Source organism: Marmota marmota, unplaced genomic scaffold (genome assembly GCF_001458135.2).
Source record: "Marmota marmota marmota unplaced genomic scaffold, marMar, whole genome shotgun sequence".
NCBI lineage: Eukaryota > Metazoa > Chordata > Mammalia > Rodentia > Sciuridae > Marmota > Marmota marmota.
In genome coordinates, this window is record NW_025999961.1 from 6,879,520 (window position 1) to 6,895,676 (window position 16,157).

The following is a 16,157-nucleotide window of genomic DNA, read 5'->3' on the forward strand; positions in this document are numbered from 1 at the left end:
AGAGAGAGAGAGAGAGAGAGAGAGAGAGAAAGAAACACAGATCAAACCAGGGTGGAAAAACACAAAGGTGTTCAATCCCTAATTATGACGAGCAAGGCGTCCTCTTCCCCAGGCAAAGTCCTTAGTGGATGCTGCCAATGCATTAAACAAGAATGGTTTAACTAATCCATCAACATCTGTTTATTCCTTGCTGCTGGGAACATAAAGAGGTAAAAAAGATGGCCCAGTGCCCTCAGAGAGGTTATAGTCTAGTCTGAGAAGGGTACAAAAAAGATACTTTAGGCACAGAGTTTGCCAAACAAAGCCACTGGGGCTTGATGCCAAGTGAATGTGCCCAGGTTCTGGGGAGAGGCTGTGGGTTAGGAGAGCAGGGTACACTTTTCAAAGGGAATGAGACTTTACCTGGGCCCCGAGGGAGGGATAGAATTTAGACAGCGGGCAGGTGGACATTTGGGGGAGATAGAATAGATGTGAATAGCCCATTTAGGCAAATGAAGTTTACAATTAGCCAGATTCAAATCTCCTCTCACTTTTCAAATAAAAAAACCAAAAGTCTGACGCTCAACTGGGGAATTAACAAAGAACACACTTGTCCTCCCCATCCAAGTTCAGCCAAGGTCGTAGAGAGATGAATGTCCATTGTATTCACTCTAACAAGATGCTCCAATTAAAACCCTAATATGCTATCACACACAGCACAAATTCCATTAAAACCATCCACTGCAATTTAAAATTTAAAACTAATGGATTTTCTAGGAAAAGCAACAACATATGCCACGGGAGGTAAACTTCCAAGAAGGAGAACAATAACACAGAGTTCAGATGACAAATCAGTGGTTTGCAATTCTGGCTTCACATTAGAATAACCTGGGAAGGTGTCAAAAAATACCAGTGCTTGGGCTGTGCCTCGTGCCAATTAGATCACACTCCCTGGGGCATCGCATTTAAGTCAAAGATACCCATGATTCTAATTCATTCTCTCAACAAATGTTTCCTGAATGTCTACGATAAGCCAGGCATTACTCTAAATATCGGTGATGGAACAGTGAACCAAACAGAACCCCTCAAAAATACCACCGTCGGTTTTACATTCAATCCGAAGCAAGCGGAACAGCAAATTAAGTCAGTAAAATATATGTCAAAAGACTGACAATGTGCTAAGGAGAAAATAAAGCTGAGAAGGGAGCTATGAAATCTTAGACCAGAGGAAGGTGGCACAAAAGACTTCACCCAGGGGAGCCTTTGAATCAAGATCTGAAGGAAGTGAGGGAGAACTAGGCGACAGGACCTGAAGGAAGATCGTTCCAGGCAGAGGGAACAGCAGGGGTGATGGCCCTGAGGCAGAAGCAAGCTGGTAAAGCTGGAGCTGTGGGAGAGTGGCAGAGGTGGAGGCAGATACGGAAGGGCACAGGAAAGACAGAGCTCAGTAAGCGCCTGGTGGGCTAGGTGATGAGTTTGGCTTTTACTCTAAGTGAGACGGGATGTATTGGGAAGGTCTGAGCAGAGAAGTGTCATGAAATGCTTTACATTTTACTAGACTCGTTCTGGCTGCCCTGTTGAGAATAAACCATGAGGGGAAAGGGAACAGCAGCAATTAGGAGAGTCCTGAAAGGGTCTGAGAGATGAGAAGTGATTAATAATGATTGGATTATAGGGATATATAGTAATATTATTATTACATTGGTGCTGGGGATTGAACCCATGGCCTCATGCATGCTAGGCAAAGCATTTTACCACTGAGGTTTTACAGTCTGGATTCTAGATATATTTTCAAGGTCTAACCAGAGACAAGCATCCAGAAAGGTCAGGGTGGGAATCAGGAACCTGGTTTTGGATGCTGAAGTTCGGGATGACCCTTAGCCATTCAGCAGAGTTGTGGAGTATGTCCTTATGTGTCCAAGCAGTACAAGATAGAGGGAGACTGGTGAGAGTTCTTGGCTTACAGATGGTATTTAAAGCCAGAACGACTGACATCACAGACAGCAGTCACAGAAAGACGGATAAGAAGTCCAAGCATTGAGTCTTGGGCCCTGCAGGGGTCAGAGAAAAGAGCTGGCAGCCAAACAAACTAGAAGAAATGCTGGCTGGTACACAAGGAGGAACACCTGGGGAGCCCATTGCTCAAGAGCCAGGAAGGAGCGTTCAAGGAGAAAAGAGGGATGGACTGTGAATACCAAAGGCTTTGAGGGATCTAATAAGAGGTTCTGAAATAATCCTGGATTTAGCAAATGTGGACCTCATTAGTGACCTCTGTAAGAATAGTTTGCAAAGTGTAGTGGGCTGGAGAACACCTCTAGGGTGTCATGTTCTTTTGGACTCAGCTTAAAACATATTGAATGTTTGTCTTCCTTACTAGAATATAGGCGTCTAACACATGGTAGGTCTCAAATATTCGATTTACAGAATGAATGCACAGGGCTGAGCAAGCATGTTCAATTGGTAGCTCATGACAACATCTAAATGATTAGTGTGCAGCTGGGAGCAGTGCACATATCTATAACCCTAGAGACTTGGGAAGCTGAGGCAGGAGGATTTCAAGTTCAAAGCCAGCCTCTGCAACTTAGTGAGGCCCAAGCAACTTAGCAAGACCCTGTTACAAAATAAAATATAAAAAGGGCTGGGGATGTAGCTCAAGGATAGAGTAGAGAACCCCTGGATTGAATCTCCAGTACCAAAATAAATAAGTAAAATGATTAGTGTGTAAAATGGGAATCTGTTTGGAAAAACATTTTTGATGGAAGGACTACCCTCCAGATGTATTTATCAGAAGATTCACCTTCCCATAGATCCCAAATCCTAATTAGCTCTGCATTTCCTATCTCTCTCAAGACTATATGCTGTGAAGGGTTGGACTTCATCAGCCTTTGGGGATCCTCAGGTATTGGCTGTAAGTATGACCTGAAGTATAGCCCAGATTCTTCTCTCCCACCTAGACATGCCAGTTGAACCTGATTTCATTCATTTAAAAAAAAAAAAAAAAAACTTCATGATGGGGCTACTGTGGTCCAGTACTGCACTGGGCATTTGACTCACAGCATCCATCCCATAGGATATAGTCTATCCATGAAAGAACCTTCTAGTCTACGGTTTCTGACCTTAGCTGATATCACCTCGAGATGTGACTCCAGTGTTGCTTCAGATGATAGTTTGCATCCTCGGGTGAACAGGTAATGGAGCACAATGGCCCCAGATCCACTCAACCCTAAAACTGTATCAGCAAATATGCTGAGGGGGTTCTCAGCCCGCTCCAAGCCCTCAACAAAACTGAGGTTCAGGTGACTCACTTTTTCTTGAAACAATATTTCACCATTTTCCCTACTCCTGGCCCAGACAACAGACAATTTGATACGAATAATACTTCAAGAAAGTCAAAATTTTATTTTTATTCCCCATGCACAGAATAAGAAGTGTATGTATACTTTCTTTACAAGGCATGTAACACATAAATATTAGTTGAACGAAAAAGAAAAAAAAATGTTTTTTGAGAGCACTGAGGACAAAGTAAAAGCTCTAGGAGAGAACTGAGCATCATGTTGAGAGGGAAAATACTACCTCCTTCAAATGTTTGCTGAGCTTTCTCAGCTTTCAATGGCTTTACAGGAAGCTACCCTCCTCCTATCTGCAAGATCACCATTATTAGCAAAACCTACATGCTGTGTCAGGATGGAGATGGGAACAGCAGTTGACAAAGAGTTGTTAAAATATAGTAAGTCCAACTATCCTACTGTGGGGGTTCCAGCAAGAATTTTAACCAATGGAATTCCAGAAGTACATCACGATCCAACAAATGAGGACTGTGGTGGGTGCTGATATTCCACAGGAGAACAGCATATCAATTCATCCCAGCCTCCATTATGACTACCCACCTGCCTGTTAGCAGGAACAATGAGCAGCTCCTCTTTGGTTTATGCTAAAAATAAAAGGTACTACCAATGAATGACACTTTACATGCACAACCCTCAGGCAAAGCTCTGGTTACCATAGCAAACCCCACTCATGACAGCAGAGGTGGAGCGCATGACATATCCAATGGCCAGAGTCTGCCTTCCTGCAAGAAAGCAGCTATATTTGCCAGATGCAATAATCAATTGCCATAGCCCTTCCTATGAATAAAAACCCAACCAACACTTGAAGATCTTAGACAACCTCTCAATTTCTATTTGCCTGAAAGAGTAGGTTCATATCTAATGTTTACTTACCAGGATGCTAATGGAATTCCCAAGATGGACCTGATTTTTAAAAGGGGGTCTAAGTCAGGCATGGTGATGTGCACCTGCAATTTCAGCTACTCAGGGTGCTGAAGCAGGAAAATTGCTTGAATCCAGAGTCTGAGGCCACTGTGGGCAACAAGAGAACCCTTAAAAAAAAATGGTTCAACAAGAAGAAGATGCTTTTTCATTCTTCCAATCTACAGCCTCGAAGCTCCATACCTGGAAAGAACCTGTCTTTGGCCTCTTCCATAACTGACCCAAAGTTGGTGCCAGAAAAATGGTCCAGTCTTTGAGCAAGTCCCAATGGAGAGGGTCTTGCTACCAACCAATCTAGTGAAAGTGAAGTCCATGTTCTTGCTCTAGGGCTCAATCAACTGAGAAGAGATATGGAGTCAGAAAAGACCAACCCACAAAAACGTGCTCATGTGTACCAAAAGTCAAGAGGAGGAAGAGGCCATCTCTGCCTTTCCTTTAAGCATTCAAGGAAGAGGGTTTAATCCATCAAATCTCAAGATGAATCGTAAAAAGTCCCAAAGTAGAGAAAAAGCAAAATTAACTCTTAACTTCTCAAAGCTCAAGTCCTAGGCCACCTTTTCAGAGAAATAGTACACTGGACAGTCCAGTAAGTATATTTCTTCTCTCTGTGTTACCTGTGTCCTGGATTTATAAGTAGGAAAAGGAGTTAGAAAGCTCAGAACTCTGTAGAGACTTCAGGGTTCCTGGGCAGTTACTGCTTCTTGGAGATTATGTATGGGATACTTGTTGAGAATAGAGACTGGCCAAACAGATCTGGATTCAGATTCTTGCTCTGAATAGATAAATACTTCAGGGAAGTTGGTTAACCTTTCTGAAAGTACAATTTTTCATCCAAAAAATAAGGGTAATTGGGAACAGGGCCCAAAATAAAGTGCTCGATTTGTTCAAACACTATCTATTTAATGTCTGCTTTATACCAGGTACTGTTGTAGGCACTTGAGATACAAGAGCAACACAAGGTCTTTGTTTTAATTAAGCTTACATTCTAACATGTGAGATAGAAAATAAATTAATAAATCAAAGACTTTATTTCAGTCAGGAATCAGTCAGTGATAGCACCCCAGGAGGTGCTACCAAACCTATAATTTAGGTTATAGGTTTGTAGACAAGATGCCTTGGAGGATCTCAGAGAAGGGCACTTGTGAGATAGAACTTTTGTTGCAGAATGGAGTGATGATGTGTCAGGGCACAGAGGGAAGAGACTAAGTGGTAAGAGAGGTGGGCCAAATGACAATGAGAATGGCCCAGTTTTAAGCTGGGGAGTGACATGATTTGAACAGAGATTTTTATAAACCCCCTCTGAGACAGAGGTGAGTAAGAGATGACTAGGTAGAACACAGGGAATTTTTATGGCAGTGAAACCACCTTATCTGATACTGTAATGGTGGATTCATGTCTTTATACGTTTGTCCAAACAGAATGTGCCATAGCAGGATGAACCCTAATGTAAACTATAGACTTTGATGATAACATCATTGTCTGTGTGGACTCATCAGGTGTGATAATGTATCACCCTGGTGGAGGATGTTGATAATGGGGGAGGCCCTGCATGTGTGGGGGTAAATGGTATATGGGAAATCTCTGAATGTTACTATTATGGTTTGGATATGGATTGTCCCCCCAAACTCATGTGTTGTATGGTCCCCAATGCAACAAGGTTCGGAGGTAATGTAAGGCAATGATTGAATAGTGAAGGCTATAACTTCATCAGGGGACTAACCATTTGATGGATTAATAATTTGAATGGACTATCAGGTGGAAACTATAGGCAGATGGGTGTGGCTGGAGAAGGTAGGTCACCGGGGGTATGCCTTTGGAGACTATATTTTGTCCCTGGCTCCTATTTCTCTTGGCTCCCTAGGTGCCATGAGCTGAGTAGCTTTCCTCCACGATGCCCTTCTGCCATCATGTTTCTGCAATAAAACTGGCTGACCATGGATTGAGACCTCTGAAACCAAAAGTCAAAATAAATCTTTCCTCTTTTAAGTTGTTCTTGTCAGGTATTTTAGTCAGAGGGATAAAAACTTGACTAACACAGTTACTCTCAATTTAGCAGTGAACCTAAAACTACACTAAAGTCTTTGGAGAAAAAAAAAAACAAAACAACAAAACCCTCTGACTGCTTTGAGGAGAAAGGTCCGGTTGGGACATCAAAAGTGTCCTCAGGAGTCCTGGTTAGGAAGCACCTGCAGCAGGGATCCAGGGACAGAATGGCAGTGACCTTAACCATGTGGCTGCCGTGGATGGGGAGAAGAAGGTGGATATTAGAGGAAAGGACTGTCACTTACAGATCTGAATGTAGGGTGTGGGGAAAAAAGAATAATAAAGAATGGTTTCTGGATTGAGGGGGGTGAGTCTGGGGGTGGGTGCCATTTACGGAGATAGTAGGAAAAGAACTAGCTTGAAGGAGAAACATCATTTTGGTCATGTTTGCTTTGAGATGCATGTGACATACCCATATGGGAATATTAAAGGGGCAAGTAGTGCACATGAGTCTGGGATTCAGTGGAGAAGACAAGGATAGAAACATAAATTTGGAAGGCAAAACTCTTGAGATAGTTGGAATCTCCCTGGACAACATCATAAAACAATGGATATTAGTTATTTTCAATACATTGGGAGGAAGAATGTTAACTAGCTATAGCCATCAGCATTTTTTAAAATCATCTATCTACTCTCATCCTGCCATCCTTTCATATCATAAACAATCACTGAGCAGCAACTTGGTTCACTGACGCAGGAGGATCATAAGTTTGAGGCCAGCCTCAACAATTTAGCAAGATCCTGTTTCAAATTTTTAAAATAAAATTTAAAAAAGAGCTGGGGATATGGCTCTGTAGTTAAGCACCCCTGGGTTCAATCCCAGAAGCCCCCGCAACCCCCTCCAAGAAGAATGCAGAATTTAAGCTCTAGAGGCAGGCTGCTGTATTTAAATCCAGTCCCTCCAACTCAGACCTGTACAACCTAAGAGAATCTGCTTAAGCCCTCTGCCCCACCATTTCTCCATCTGCAAACAGGTATGTAGTGGATTAAATAATGGCTCCCACAAAGATATGTATAAGGGTCTTTGAGGATGTAATTAAATAAAGGAGTTTGAGATGGGATCATCTTGGATTATCTGGCAATCCCCAAATCCAATGTCCTTAGAACAGACAAAGTAGAGCCATGCAGACATGACAGGAGAAGACACGGACACCCAGAGAAGGCAATGTGAAGGCAGAGGCAGAGACAGGAGTGAGAGTCACAGGAATGTCAACAGCTACCAGAAGCTGGAAGACACCAGGAAGGATTCTCCCCTAGAGCCTTGTGAGGCAGCCCGGCCCGGCTAACACCTTGATTTCAGTCTTCTGACCTCCACAACTGAGAGGGAATAACTTTCTCTTGTTCTAAGCCACCAAATTTGGGCTGCTTTGTTATGGCAGCCCTAGGAGGAATAATAGTCTCTACCTCATTGGGTTGTTATGAGAACTGGATGAGTCGATTCACATAAGGTGTCTAGAACAGTGGCTGCCGAACGGTGAACACTGAAACCATTTTCAGTTCTACCCATGACTGGACATTGTACTGGATCCTGAAGAACAGAGGGGAAAGACAGCTCATCTTCAGAGAGGCTCCAGATAAAGATGGCCCTCTGAAAACAAGCAGGTGAGGAACTAGAATATAGGAAGAGTGCTCAGGTGTCACATGCATTTCCCTTTGCCCCAAATTGCTGACCAATGCTTCACAGCATTCACCAGCAAATAAATCAATCATCCTCACATCTGCTCAGGTTTTCAGAGATGAGGACGAGGTGCAGGGAGGGGTTAACACAAACCTTTCCAGTATCTTCCTCTCATCTCACCACCTCACTGCTTGCTCTCTCATGAGAAGCTATGCAGATGGGGACACGCGGTGCACATTTTTTAGGGACAGCTGTCTCTTCTTTTAGCCTAATGATATTGGGAATAACAGTGACCAGGGTGGGGTAGGAGTGAAGAGTGGGCAGTAGCAAACTGTGGAGGAAAGCTATGCCAATTTTGTATGCTGAGTGATTTTGTAATAATATTTGCATGGCTGCTTTATCCTTGGAAGTTAATTTTCTTCACCAGGAGACCCATTATAGCACAATCTAGTTTTACCCAAATCTCTATAAAATATACTGTGCCAAAAAAGAGGGGGAGGCGTCTGTTTTGAAACAGCTGAAATCAGACATTTTATGTGTCATTGGCCAACTCACAAAAAATGCAGAGTTTATTGACGTCTTGTTTTATTCAAGTTGGCTCTCTTCTCATCTTCTTAGGTGCAGAAAATGGAATGTTGGAATACCGGAAGAGAGTTCAGGATTGTTTTTGATCACCTGCGTGCAAACCTCAGTAGTCTCAAGAACCACTTAATGTTCACTGCACAGAGGGATCGAGTTGTTGAAGACACTTCTGGTGGCTAAGTCACTGGAACTCTTCCCAGGTGAGTTGCATTACTGAGTGTTCAAGCTTGTGTGTGTCACCCCAAGATATCACAGCTGACACACTTGTCTCTCTGCTCTTCAGAACAGTCTTATAGAGTATCAGAATTGCAATAACATCTCATAATGTTTAAACAGGAGGGCCAGGCTGGCCTTCTGTGAAAGGGACAAGAGTTGCTGTTTATTCTGTCTTCCCCTTTAGGAATCTCCAAATCTCCTTGGTCAGAAAGGACTCCAGGAGTGTAAAGCTCCCTGGTCCTCTCTGGCCTCCCACCAGCTTCCTCTGGATGGCCAGAGCCCTCCCCACTGCAACCCAGTTCCCTTCCTCTCTCCCCTACCGTGTATTCCGTGATCCCCAATTGCTCTTTCTCCTACCCTGTTCCCAGCTCAAATCTGACTGCCTCAGGGGGCAGGTCCCAGCCAGGGAACTGACTTTGGATTTCCATAGCACCAAGTGTGTCCCTGCTCACACAGGAATCCTATCCTGCATTGTATGAATGCCATCTTTATTTTTAGCAAAGCAGGATGATCAGTCCTCAGACGCCAGGACAACAGGGTGTGTGTGTTTTATCTTGAACGAGTGGGTTGAGGTAGCAGAGTACAAGTCTAGTGCTTGCAAAGCCAAGTACTAGAGGTGTCCAAGTATTGATAAAAATGAGAGCAGGAGTGGTTCAGCCCAAACTCATTTCCACTCCTGCCAGAATACCTCAAAGGACTCTGTCTGGGGCAGCATTCTGTTAAGTGCAAATATACCGTGGAAGCCTCTCCTCAGGAAGCTGTTAAAACAGCACAGATCCTATCTGGAAAGAGCTACATTTACTGCAACCTGAAGGCAAAGAATTGGATTATGCTCTTTCAAGGATTCACAGATTCCTAAGAGTCCGTGATTTCTTTTATCCTCCTATGAATATCTAGGCATTTCAGGCTGCTTCTCACAACAGAATTTCCTCTACCTTCTTGCTATTATTTCATTCAAAGTTTGCAACAATTTTGTGTTCAAAATAAGTTTACTTTGCTGCAAAGTCAGTTCCCCTAAGCCTGCTTCTTCAAAACATCTTTGTGTGTCCTAGAGGGCTTGAAGAGGCAACGAAACACTCAATAACCTAAAAACAAATAATCCAAGAAGACTTCATCAGCGAGATGTTCATTACTATCTAGTTTCACTAGACTGTATCATAAAGAGAGTTAAGAATCTTAAGTTTCTGATTTTCTACAAATTGATAGCCTAGCCATTTCACTCACAGTGTATTCATGTGGGCAAGGCAAGCGTAGTATAGTAGGTCCTCTAAGGATGGGGACTGGGTGTAAGGTAGAGAAGGTGCTACTGACATCTGAGAAGCCAGGCCAGGGGAGGCCTCTTCCCAGAAGTGAAGAGACTCCACAGATGAAGATGTCTTCTCCACATATTTGGTGCTTTAACAAAACATCTCTTGGCTCAGCTGCCCATCACATCACAGAGGGCCTCTTCACCCACTGAGTTTTCAATCCATAAATGATCCAGTGTTTTCTTGAACATATTTGTCAACAGAATGCAGAACTCTTGAGCTCACAGACAGACTGAATCAAATACCCTATCTGGCTTCAAATCCCCCTGCTCAGAACCCATAAGAAACATTTACCTTCCCAATTCCATTCTTTTTTTTCTATTTCTGGAAGATGAATATTATGAGATCAAGACTTTCAAAGTTTGAAATGCCATAAAAGGATCTATCACTTTATATACAACATATGCAGAGTCCCAAAGGACAACATAATCTAGACAAAAATTATCTGGGTGGAAAAATAAAAAATAATTTGAGAATTGTTTTCTATACCTCAATTTTATTAAAAAAAAATTCTTAACATTTCTCCGAAATTTCATTTAATTTTGAACACATGTATTGAGTGTGTTACTAAATAAAGTTAAGAGCTCCTTTCCCCCCACCTTCACTAACAAGTGAGAATATTTATTTAATCTTTCTATGTGTAATCAAAGACCCATTGATAAAGCCCAGGAGATGCAGGTGTTTAATCTGCCCTCACCCACCCTGCACAATTGAGACACCAGTTCCTCAGATAAGCAAGTGCAGTCTGCAGTTCTAGTTCCAGTTGTTGAATGTGGCAAGTTCTCTGCTTTTCTGGGCCTTAGCTTCCTCAAAGGCAAGTTTGAGTGCTTTTCCTCCTTCCAAACCACAGAGGACACGGATGTCACCCAGGCTGTCCCTTTCAGCCCCGTAACATCTTTACATAAGAGGGAAGTGAAATACAGGTGTAGCCACTGCTATAAGCCAACAGATTTGAAGAGAGAGAGAGAGAGAGAGAGAGAGAGAGAGAGATCGATCCTAAAAATTCCTTAAGGTGGGAACAAGGAGGCCAGGCTGCTCAGAACAGTCCAAAGCTTTTGGTTCAAAACCTCTCAAAAGCCCTGACTTCTATATTCAGCTGGGCTCTCGCCGACTTTGGTGAGAGGTTTATTCCTCTCTTGATGCACTGTTCCAAAAGACCCAGATGCTGTCATTGAGGGGCCTGCATACACACCTCGGTACCTCTCTGCATACTGCCTAAGAACAACTCTGAGAAGCAGCCATTGCACCATCTTTACACATGAGCCAGCAGAGGCTTCGAAATTCCAGTGCCCTGGCTGGCAAGAAGTTCTCTGCACTACCGGGATTCTAGTTAAGTCTCTGATTCCAATTCAGTCACCCTTCCTTTCCCTCCTGGCCAGCCCACAAGGTGCCAGGCACCAGGTTCACCTCCCCTGGCCAACAGCAGTAATGCAGATCCTTCCTCCAAGCCCCCCGGCCTCACCAATGCCTCCTAGCTCTCAGCAGATGCCCTCCTGTTTCACTGAGAAGACTCCACTCCCTGTCCCCTCAGCTACCCACCCCTCACATTGCAGGCTCCCTCACCCCCCTCTGCTTCTCTCCCACTTTCTAGGGACAGCATAAACGAGCTTTCTTCTTTCCCTGCACTTTATTGTCTCTGGCCTCTTCCCTCCCAAAACCACTTACATGGCTTCTCTATTCTCTCCCCATTCTCTTTTGCTTACCAAAAATGACTGGGAGGGGAATCTGGGAACTCTCCTGAAAAGCCTTTCTTCAATGGTGGCATCACCTCAAAATACTCTGGATTATTTGCAACCTGCACACTCTGCATGCAGTGTTGATGTCTTGCCAATCATTTTCTCCTTCATCCCTTGCACCCTGGCCCCGCGGTCAGCCTTCACTGCCACTGTTCTCCGTCTCTATCTGTGTCTTTTTCCTCCTTCTGAGTGGTGGTCCTTCTCACACTTTTCTGCCTGTCTACCTGTCTGCCTAGCTCTTCCTACCCTTGAAACAACTGTCCTCAGCATCATGTTGGCACTGTGGAGATAACTCTGAAAACAGAAAAAAAAGTTAAAACTGCTGAGTCTCCAAATCTATGTTCTCTAAGAGATTCAGCCTCTCTGGGTTTGGTCCTGACCTTTGGTGAATTCATCTTCCTGGGAATTTTTCCCTTTGTGATTGGTGTAGTAGGGACCCGGGACCACCTCCCAGTAGGGATGCCACCGACCGTCATGGTCTGAGTCACTTAGGCCTATGCAACCTAGGGCAAGGGAGTATCCACAGCTCAGTTTATCTTGCCAGTCCACCAGGCCTGGAGCTTTCAAGTCACAGCTGAGAGGCACCTACAGTACAATTGATGTCCCTCTATTTCTCTCCCTGTCTAGCCTGAGGAAGTTGGCCTGTTCCAGGCCTTATCTGGGCATGAATAAGATAAGGTCCTAAAGAAGCAGGCTGAGGGCAACCTGATGAACACTCATAGGGCTTTGTAGGAGCTGAGGGGTACATGTAAAGGACTACTCAGCGCCTTCTGGAGAGAGCAGCTGAAATCACAGAGACGCCCTTGAGCTGGACTTGAAGAAGTTTATTAGGAGGATCAGTGAAGAAAGAATACTCCAGGGACCACCCTATCACTGCCACTGAAGAAAAACAGCTTTGTAAAGGCGGAGCCATGACAGGTCAGGAGTTCTACACCCGTGTGTGTGTGTGTGTGTGTGTGTGTGTGTGTGTTGGGGGACACAGCAAGTAAGAAGTCTGAAGAGTCACAAAGGATCTGGAATTTATCCCATGGGACCCGAGAGCCACAAAAGGTTTCACAAGGAGAGGTAGAAGAATGAGAAAGAGAAGGCTGGAAAGAGTTCTCCAGGCTTCTGGTTTGTCAAATGTTAACACTTCAGATTTCAGCCCCTGTGTACTTGTTCTCATAACCTGCAGGGGATCATTGTTTCTTCTCTCCAAATCCTACAGTGCCCACACTTCACGTCTGACAAATCTTCTTTTCTTCTTAGCACTGCCACCCACCAACTCGGACCTTCACAGCTTCCCCCCACCATCTTATTACCGAAACTTCTCTCGGTTCCCTGCCTCTCATCTTCCTCCAGCCCCAATTTTTTTCTGCAAGAGATTAATCACCCAAAGGCACATATCTGATCATGATAGTTTCTTGCTCAAAAATCCCAAACATTCCCCAATGGCTAGAAAACTAAGTTCCTGAAGTCCTTATCTCAGCCTCTTCCTCCACTGTATCCCTAAGGGCCTAGTCCTAATTCAGGATCAACTTTTCAGCACATACCCCTTCCTCCTAGACCTCCCCACAAAGCCTTTTAGATCCCTTCAGTCAGAAGTGACTTCTCTTCCATATTCCCAAAATGTTGTTTTTTCATTTTCTGGTACTGGGATGCTTTACCACTGAGCCACATCCTGAGCCCTTTTTATTTTTTATTTGGAAACAAGATCTCACTAAGTTGCCCAAGGTGGTCTTGAACTTGTGATTCTCCTGTCTTCCTAGTAGCTGGGATTACAGGCAGGTGTCACCTTGCCCAGCTGCCAAAATGTTTTATTTGGACCACACTTTAGTTACTTTACTCATTCATTTATCCCTTCATTCCTTCATCCAGTAAACATAGGGCATCTACTACATGCCGAAAATGCACTGGTTTGCATCACAGCTATCTCTAGACTTCTCTTTTAGACTAAAACTCTGACAGTAGGGAGGGTGCCTCTTTCATCTATGCACATCCCCTGGAAACTCTAAGCCCAGCAAACCACAGGTACTCCAAAAATAAAATGATTGAAATGAATAGAGAAATTATCATAAGTTTCCTTAAATAGTAAACTGCCGTAAGTGCATGCAAAATCAATTTCAGTGATAGATTTAAAGTATGATTCAATATTTTTCCAGGAGCATATTAAGTATGTCAAGGGAGATGCATTTATATACTTTGCATGGCTTTCATTCTTCCTTTCCAACACCTGCCCCGGCCCCCTACTCCTGCCTCCACAACACATGAAGGCACACCACTATACAGCTTTTATGGAAGAAGCAGCAGTTCTTGGCCCATTCTAATGGAAGAAGGAATTGATGAAGCCAGAAAAACCACCTACAGCCAGGGGTGTGTTCTGAGACATTCTATTCCACCCCCACAAGCAGCCCTCCCACACCACACCTGCCAACTTGTACCTACTTGACTCCCACCCAGAAGTCACAGACCAGAAAAGCTGGCCCAGTAGAAATACCCAAGCCCAAGCCCAGAGCAGGCTGAGTGTGGGAGACTTCCCCTGGAAGGAGTCCTGAAGGTCCGAGGCAAGGTCTGCAAGGGTGAGTCATTTTCTGCAGCTGCTCATCAACCACCTCCAGTAGCTTTATCACAATTTATCAAGGTAAACACATGAACCCAACAGACCCCACCTGTGGGGGAGGAAGAGGCTGCAGCCAGCTACAAGTGATAGAACTAGACCCAGCTCTATCTCCCAGCACTGGCCAATCTCCAGTCCCAAATAGATCTGGACTCTGCCCTGGTGCCTGTCTCCAGTCTCTGCGACCAGTCCACGCCAGACCTTGTGTTCTTCTCACCTCAGTGTCCCTTATCATTAACCCTGCACAGATCAGGGTTAATGAGGGCAGGCTTCTGGACCCTTCCCCTGCTCAACTCAAATCTGCGCTTTAATGGATTACACCAAAAAAAAAAAAAAAAAAAAAAGGAGCAGCCGAAGACGTAAAAGGTATTTTGCAAATCCGAGAGGAGGGATGGGGGCAGACACACACCAGATTTTAGGGTCTGAACTGAGCTTAGGAAGGAGAGAAAGATTTCCATATTGGAATGTTCCCGTCTCCCTAGCAGATGCCAATAACCGCTCCACACATGCCCTTGCTCTTCAGGAGCCCCCTCCACTCTTCGCCTCTTCTCTGGTCAGAGGGGGAAGAAGCGCTGGAGGATGGTCCGGGAGACAGACCCCAATCCCTCCGCTCCATGTGGTTGCTATGGGAAAAGGACTCCTGGCCATGTCCTCAGTGTCCCCAGCAGTACGACTCCGGTGGTCCTAATGTTGCAATCCCGCTCTGTCCAGCCCTCTCCTCTCCACCGCGCCCCCCATGCCCTCGACTGGAGGGGAGAGGAGTTTGGACCACCTAACGTGGGACCCCGGTTGGGGACCCCGACTCACCGCCTACCTGGGGCTGGGATTTCCTTACCCGATTTGTCACTGAACTTTCTGGGGTGCCAGGCTCCCCCCGACCCCGCACGCCCAACCGGAGCCCTAAGTCCCGTCAGCAGCGGGACGGTCGCTTCACCTGCTCGCGGCTCGGCTGAGGCTCCCGCTACTCCTCTCGCTTTAGACCCAGGCGCCGCCCGGCGGTCCCGGCGCAGAGCCGCCGCGGCTGCTACCACCAGCGCGGACGCCGCGCGGGTGCAGAGCTGCAGCGCCGCGGTTTGCAGCAAGCCGTGTGAGGCTCAATCCCCGGCACCTTCGGCTCGGCCTGCGGCGCGGTGGGTGCCTGCAGCAGCAGTCCTGCCGCGTCCCCAGCCCGGGGCCAGCACGCACTGGATCTGGGAGTCGGCTCCACGCAGCGCTGGGGATCCGCCGAGCCTCCAGGATGGGCGGGGATTCCCTCCCTCTGGTTGATTCGAGGGGCGGGAACTCCCTTCCTGGAGTGACAGAGACGGGGGGCGGGGATTCCCCTGTAGGAATGACAGGGTGGGCGGGGATTCCCCCCTCCCCGCACCCCACCTGGCAAGCCCCTCGCGGGCAGGTAGTCTCTCCGGATGAACCAGCAGTCCTCGGGCTCCGGCTTCAGAAACCTGGGGATCCTGGGAGGAAAAGATCCAGGGAGACAGCAGCTCATAATTTCCGTACAGGCAGGGCTTGGGGCGCCATCTATGTGGATGAGTGTGAGCCATGGATCTTGAAGTTGCTTTTGCATAGCACTTCACATAGCATCGAAATGCCAATTGCCTTATCACAGAATGCGGTGGAGAGGCCAAAGGAGATGGGAAGAGATATTCACCCATCCCAAGTTACCCTTGACCTCTAGTTCTTAGGATACCAAAGTTAATTTCGCATTGGTATGAGAATTTCAGGAGAGGGGACCTCTTGGCAATTCAGAGCTGCTTAATCCCCCAGTTAAGCCCCTGAGGGAAATCCCAGGGCCCCCGGGTGGCGGTTTGGGAC

General features: G+C 45.6%; 1 protein-coding gene across 8 annotated transcripts in view; it reads right to left on the bottom strand.

The window, feature by feature from the left end:
* Positions 1 to 15,614, bottom strand: part of Pdzd2 (PDZ domain containing 2) — a 365,551-nt gene extending 349,937 nt beyond the window's left edge. For 5 of the 8 annotated variants that reach the window (XM_048802936.1, XM_048802939.1, XM_048802937.1 and 2 more), the window contains exon 1: positions 15,280 to 15,604. The gene's annotated coding sequence lies outside the window, so the exon portion shown is untranslated. Of the gene's footprint in view, positions 1 to 15,279 lie in introns of all 8 variants that reach the window. The other 3 variants (XM_048802942.1, XM_048802941.1, XM_048802940.1) reach the window with 3 other exon arrangements.
* Between the last annotated feature and the right edge of the window lie 543 nt (positions 15,615 to 16,157).